This window comes from Drosophila erecta, unplaced genomic scaffold (genome assembly GCF_003286155.1).
Source record: "Drosophila erecta strain 14021-0224.00,06,07 unplaced genomic scaffold, DereRS2 tig00000219-arrow-pilon, whole genome shotgun sequence".
Lineage (NCBI taxonomy): Eukaryota > Metazoa > Arthropoda > Insecta > Diptera > Drosophilidae > Drosophila > Drosophila erecta.
Window position 1 is genome coordinate 3167126 of NW_020825213.1, and position 6786 is coordinate 3173911.

Genomic DNA, 6786 nt, shown 5'->3' on the forward strand with positions numbered 1-6786 from the left:
TATACATGCAATTTTTGACGATATATAATTATACCCGTAACTTGTAGAATAAAGGGGTATACTAGTTTCGTTGAAAAGTATGTAACAGGCAGAAGGAAGCGTTTCCGACCATATAAAGCATATGTCGCGGAGTTGTTATTTTCTTGTGGCTGGTCTGCCATGAAAACTTTCCGAGTGAAGCGAATTCCAGCCGGCGTGTGCAATCATCTGCATACAACTGCTCGCATTTTCGACTCGCTCATCGATCTACACTCGGCGACAGCGCGGCAACGCCGTTGACTCACTCGTAACGGTATTTTGGCGCTAGTCATATTCTACGTTGTAATCAAATTCTAAGAATGATTTTATAATATACCAAACTCTTTGCGCAGCAGCGTCTTATGCTGGAAATGGAAATGGCCATGTCCGTCTGCCCTCGATTAATAAAAGCTAAAATGTTGAGATCAAGCATGCAGCTTCCAAAGATGATTTTGCTACCGATTGGCCAAAAGTTTCTACCGATTGGCCAAAAGTTGGTCACCCACAAAGTGACCAAAACTGTCACAAAACCCGCCCTCCGACCGAGGGTCTGCCGTGAATCGTACGGTACGGATTCGTGTGAAGATAGACGCGATATAGAATATAGTAGAGGTATGAGGAAATACACGGTGTGTCCCAAAAATAACAGAACTTTCTGGATATAAAATATTATACACATATTATCTTTGAAAGTTATAATTTATTCAAAATAGGTTCCTTTTGACTCAACACAACGTTTGGAACGATCAACCAGCGCAAGCATAGATTTTTTATGTCATTTATAGAAATGTTCTTCAGTACCTCGGTAATGGCTGCTTGATGGAAACAGATTATCGAACAAAACGGCGCATATTTGAACTAAATCCGATCACTGTAACACCTTTTATAAAGCATTGAATAAAGAGCAAAAAAGCGGAAGGGAGATATGTGCCAACCTATTATTTTTTTATTGTTGCAAATAATTTTCAATAGATGGCGCTGTATGCTGTATGATTTAAATATATAGTTCGGTTATTTTTGGGACACATAAATATTATGTAAATAAACATAGTATTGATCGCTTTAAGAGCGGCAGATAATAAGATAATGTCTATTATAGTCAGAACATAATACTCTGAGGGGGTCATGCAACTAATAGTTAGATCTATAATGATTTAAAATAAGAGGTAAGTAGCTTCTAGTGAATTTGCTTAAAATATAGAAAGTCAGGACTTTGTATTTTTTTGCCCACATCCAGTTTTGATGATATGAAATTTCAAAAATTATAGAAATTCAAAAAGTTGACTTTTAAGTTGACTTGATTTAACATAGATAAAATTTAGAATTTTGAAAAAACTGTTAGTTTAGAAAATATAAGCCCTTAAAGAATTAAACATTTGCCCACCCTTAAAAAAAATTATTTTCACCTCTTAAAACTTCTTAAAATTTACTAGACTTTACAATTTCGTGAAGTTTTATCTGAGTCTATTCCTTTGTTTGTTAGACAAGAAATTTAAGTTAAGGGTAAGCACGAAATTCCTAATAAATATGATAACTTGCTTTCTATTTTTTTAAACCTTGTGAATTTTGTTGACAGTTTTTTTAACTACTTTCAAAATTTTCAATATTGATTTATTTTTATTAAGACCAGAGTCATTGTGTTAAAATTTTGTGTTTTCGTGAATTTTGTTGACAGTCTTTGTACATATACCCGTAACTCGAAGAGTAAAAGGGTATACTAGATTCGTTAAAAAGTATGTAAGAGTGTTCTCCAGACTTTCGCACGACAATGAAAATGTTACGTTTTCCCGACTAATTTCCAACTAGCGACGCCGATAAAACAGTGTGCCTGCACACATTTAAGCTGCTTCACAGCATAAGATCACTTAAAAAATACTGACTATCGATTACAATGTTCCATCCCTGACATCCCCGACTCCTTGAAGTACCGCTTCACCCAAATCCAGAACTGCAACTTTAGAGACGGGTCGATTCATTGTCCTTGATAGGCCATTGTCAGCAGACGAAGTTCCTGATCGCAATTATGCAGGAAACCGTTGACAGGTTATGTGCCAGCTCCAGATGAATGAAAGTAGTCCCATCCGGTATATTTGAATGGCCGCGTCCAATCTGTCTTCCGTTTGGAATCCCATTATCGGCGGCAACGACCGCGCTAGCTGCAACTTGCACACGTTGCACGAGGAGATGACTCTCCGCATCACACGCCTCATCTACGAGACCCAGAATCTCGTCCGGATCTTGGCAATTGTAGCATCCCCGTTTTGATGCTGCATCCTGTCGTGGAAATGTCGCACAATCAGCTCTGTGTGGTTGTGCCTGTGTGACAGCATTACCGGCCTCCTCGGACTATACGGTATGCACAGTGCAGCATCAATTCTTCCGTGAGCTCGCAGAATTCCGTTCTCATCCAGGTAAGGCACCAATCCTCGAATGTCGCGACGTCCTTTCCTTTCTTTTGCTCAGCGTCATCCTATCCGACGCTCTGGAATTGCCCAGGCCAAAAGCCGTCTCCAAATCCAGCCGGCTCGAATCCAGCATCCTCGTGTATCTCCTTCACCCGGGTAGATACTCTGATAGCCTCGCTCTTCGACATAGTGGTGGTCGGTGATGGCCTACTGCTCTCGGATCCGAATCCCGAAACTTCAGGGCATTCAGAGTCTTCACGTAATGTGCAGTGCTCGGCGAACATGCTGCTCCAAATGTCATTACCTTCATCTCGTAGACATCCGGATCTCTCTTGTCATCGCCATCTCTCTAGAGAAATCGTTGGGAACATCTATCTTCGGATCGGATCAGTACTTGGTGGAACATCTCCTTGATGTCACTCCGACTGCTCCCTCTCTAAAGTGGAAGAGCACAGCTGGCAAAGACTTATAGTGCTGAAGCCCTTTGTCCACCGCCTTCGCCTAGAAGCGCATACGTATCCACCCTCCTACTAGCTCCGTACAGCGTAACGTACAGCAGGCGGCCTCCTTCGGTGTCAACGCAGCTTAAAATCCTTTGAGTGGGCGCTCTCGCTTCACCCGGAGCACTTCTCTCCAATGTGTTCTTGGAAACTGCTCGCTGCTGGTTCTTGGTCCCTGTGAACATCTCGTAGCGAAGGCATCCTGGCCGGGCTGCGTCTGGAAACTGCTAACTGCTGGTTCCCTCCGTGGCGTCGCAAACCACCTCGCTGCTGCGGCCTGCTCCTCGTCCGCGTCATGTAGCAGACGATGATGCATCCTCCGGCATCCACTGATCTGGCACTCAGATTGCATATAGCAAGATCTGGTACAGCAGAGTCGGTGCCTCCTCACAATGCTCCCAATGCTCACAACCTTCCCGGCTTCCCGACTTCCGCAGATGGGACAACCTCCATGCCGATCCTCCTGTTCTCCTTTGTAATGGTCGACGCTCGCATGCACTCGACGGCTCCTTTCCCTCGACATCCAAGGCAGTGCAAACCACGTTTCGGCCTGCCCTCCAAATGCAGGCAAGTCCGGAAGCTTTCGTGGTCCGTATGCTCCGTGGGTTCCATACGGCGTAATAGCGGCGTAGGATCCAACAAGTGGCGACATTGTGGGCGCTCACGGACGGTAGCTCGAATCTATGCGCAGTGCTTGTTGCACACAGTGGTTCCACAAATTCCGTGCAGGCCGCACAGCTCGCTCCGTTACCGTTATAGGGCACCAAACCGACCCCGTTGTTGGCGCCAACTGGGCTTGGCGCGAAATTGGCACTTTCCCGGGCTCGGACTTTCTCTAGCATCTTCTCCAACGATGCGATCCTCTCCATAGAGGAGACTAGTTCGTCTCCGGCGCTGAGCTCGCAGCTGTGACAACAGTACTTCTACTTCACCGTAGTGCCCGGGGTACCAATGGTGGTGGTGTTCACCCGCTACCGAGTTCCCGTTCCACTTCCCGCTGGCTGCTGATTCGCTCTCGGTAAAGGAGTGGCTTCCCCTCCATTCAGCCGCGTACTCTTCCTTGGGGAATGCTGCATCTTCTCCAGCTCCAATATGGCGGCGCCTGTGCGCGCTCCACCGCTTGTGACCGCTGACTGCGGACGTCGATGCCTGGCGTTGCTTGCGCCTCGTGACTCTTATATAATATATTTCTATATACTTAATTAAAACATTTAGGTTCTTTCTTATTTTAAATAATACGTTTTACCGTTTTTTTTCGCTTATTCCCTTATACATTTGCAAAGCAGTATAAAACGTGTAAATCAGTGGACAATTTCCTTTCAGCTGTGCATTCAATAAGGAGATAAAAGGTGAAATCCAAAGGCTCGCTCTAGAACTTTCCTTTGAACTTTTAATCGGAATCATCTCCGTTTTCTTTGCTAAAGCAATCAGATCATCATTAGGAACTGTTTTTGCCACCAACGGCATATCCTATGCCATCGGCCTAATAACAGGAACAACAGGAGCAATGAAAACATTCAGCACCCAATGAACCATATAGTAATATGGAAACTATAATAATCTCTTTGCAACATGGTATGAACCTTACGTTATTTATAGGACTGTGAAATCAAAATATACTGATACAGATGCTTGCATCAATACACAACAACGCGGAAAAACCTTAGAGGCAGTTGATATCAGGAGAAAGCTCGCTGGAAGGAGCTGGAAGAAGCTGGAAGGAATGATTAAGAACTAAAAGCTCTATAAGCTCAAATCGTTTTAGATATATCGAGCAGTTGGCAGCACTGATTGAGGAGAGAGACGAATTGGCAGCACCAGAAGTTGGAAGTCGAGAGGCAGCGGAGAATAAAAACGTGCGATGAAGTTGCCGTAAAGTTGAGCAGGATTAAAGTAGAAAAGCCGTAGTCGAGAGTTGTAGAAAGCCGTAGCGGAAGCCGTTAACCAGTGAACCAATCGTGTCGTTGCCAAATTGCCTTTCAGTCGTCTCTTACTTCTTATAAGCATTCGCTTAACTGAGAACTTCCATTGTTATTATTACAAAACAAGATAGAATACCAGATACCCGTTACTCAGCTTGTGGAATTGCTAACGAGAAATTTCAAAACTTTCTGGAATATCGGTAGAAATGGGAGAAAAAATAATATTATGAAAAATAACTCAAAAATTTTTTAAAAGTGTGGGCGTGAGAGTTCTGGGCTGTTTGTATGCATGCTTAATTTTAAGATTCTAGCTTTTGTAGTTCCTGAGATCGAGGCGATCGACAGACGGACATGGCCAGTTCGACTCGGCTATTGACCCTGATCAAGAATATATACTTTATATGGTCGGAAACATTTCCTTCTGCCTGTTACACATTTTTCAACGATTTTAGTATACCCTTTTACTCTACGAGTAACGGGTATAAATACTCATACTAATAATTCTCAAGTATTTCCGGAAGTAGAAAAACAAAAGGATTGGAAAGGAAAACAAAGGAAAAACAATTGGCTTTGAATAATCTTAGAGTAGTGACGATGGAACAACAATTTTGGTAAAACAGTATAAATCTTGAGGAAATTGTGAAGCTGCTGAACATAATTACTAAAAACATAATGCTAATTTGCTTAGGGAACACAAAACACAAGCATAATATCAGCAGAAAGATCAGTGGGGTTTTAACCTTGAAAAAAATGCAGATGCCTACGTTCTGGATGAAAAGCAGAGATATGTACAATCGCCCAGTAAAATGACCAAAGCAGCTGCCTTATATTTAAATATAGTTGTAGATTAGTTTACACATATGTCCATCCTACAGAGTTTGGGGATCGTTTGAAAACTTATAAAGATTATAAGTTATAAGTATCTAAAAAAATGTAAATTGCAATCGAACCGGTTTAACACCATTGAAATAACCCGTTTTATGTAAATAAAACTTGTCTATAACTAGACAAGAAAATCCAACATAAATAATTAAAACAAGAAACCAGGAAATTAATTACAACAACCTGATAGTTTAATATCGCCACCGTCCTAATTATTTTTCAGTATTAATTTTATGACTCAGTTTTATGCGCAGTTTCATTATTGTAGTTATTTAGTTTTTATTAGATCTTCTCTTATTGTGAGACCAACAATATTTATTAAAATTTTAATATATACCTTAGATTCATTACAATATAAAATAATGGTATTAGTTAGAGACGGCAGTAGAAGCTAATTAATTTACCTTCCGTAGCGAAGCGTAGAACAATGCTTGGAACAGTCTTTACTTGTAATCTGATTCGTGGTGAAGTTGATAGTCCATACCTGGACTTGGATAGTCTCTGTTCAAGCAGATTCACTAGAAACTAACTATGAGTTGCATGACCCCTACAGAGTATTATGTTCTGACTATAATAAACTTTATCTTCAATCCTGCTAATCTCAGAGCATTACAACATGAACAAAGACATTGACCCTACGGAAGCCAGTAGCTTGAGCAGTTTAATCCAGGTTAGCACCAGCTACCTAAACAAATACGCCGACATTACTACGAAATACACGGCAAACACACACAAGACAAAAATTGGCAAAAATAACGCAAGCAATAATAAGAATAAAAGACATTGACCCTAAGGAAGCCAGTAGCTCGAGCAGCTTAATACAGGTTAGCACCGGCCTCTTAATTAAATACGATGACGTCACTGCCAAAAACACAGCAAACACACACAAAACCAAAGTTGGCAAAAATAACGCAGGCAATAATAAGAATGCAGCCAACCCTTTGTCAATCAACAACAATTAGCCCTCCACAAACAAATATTTTCCCATAAACCACCCCCAATTGCGGTTGATCACTCCGAGAATCTTAACGGACTCCTTAGATCCGCAGACAAAATTGT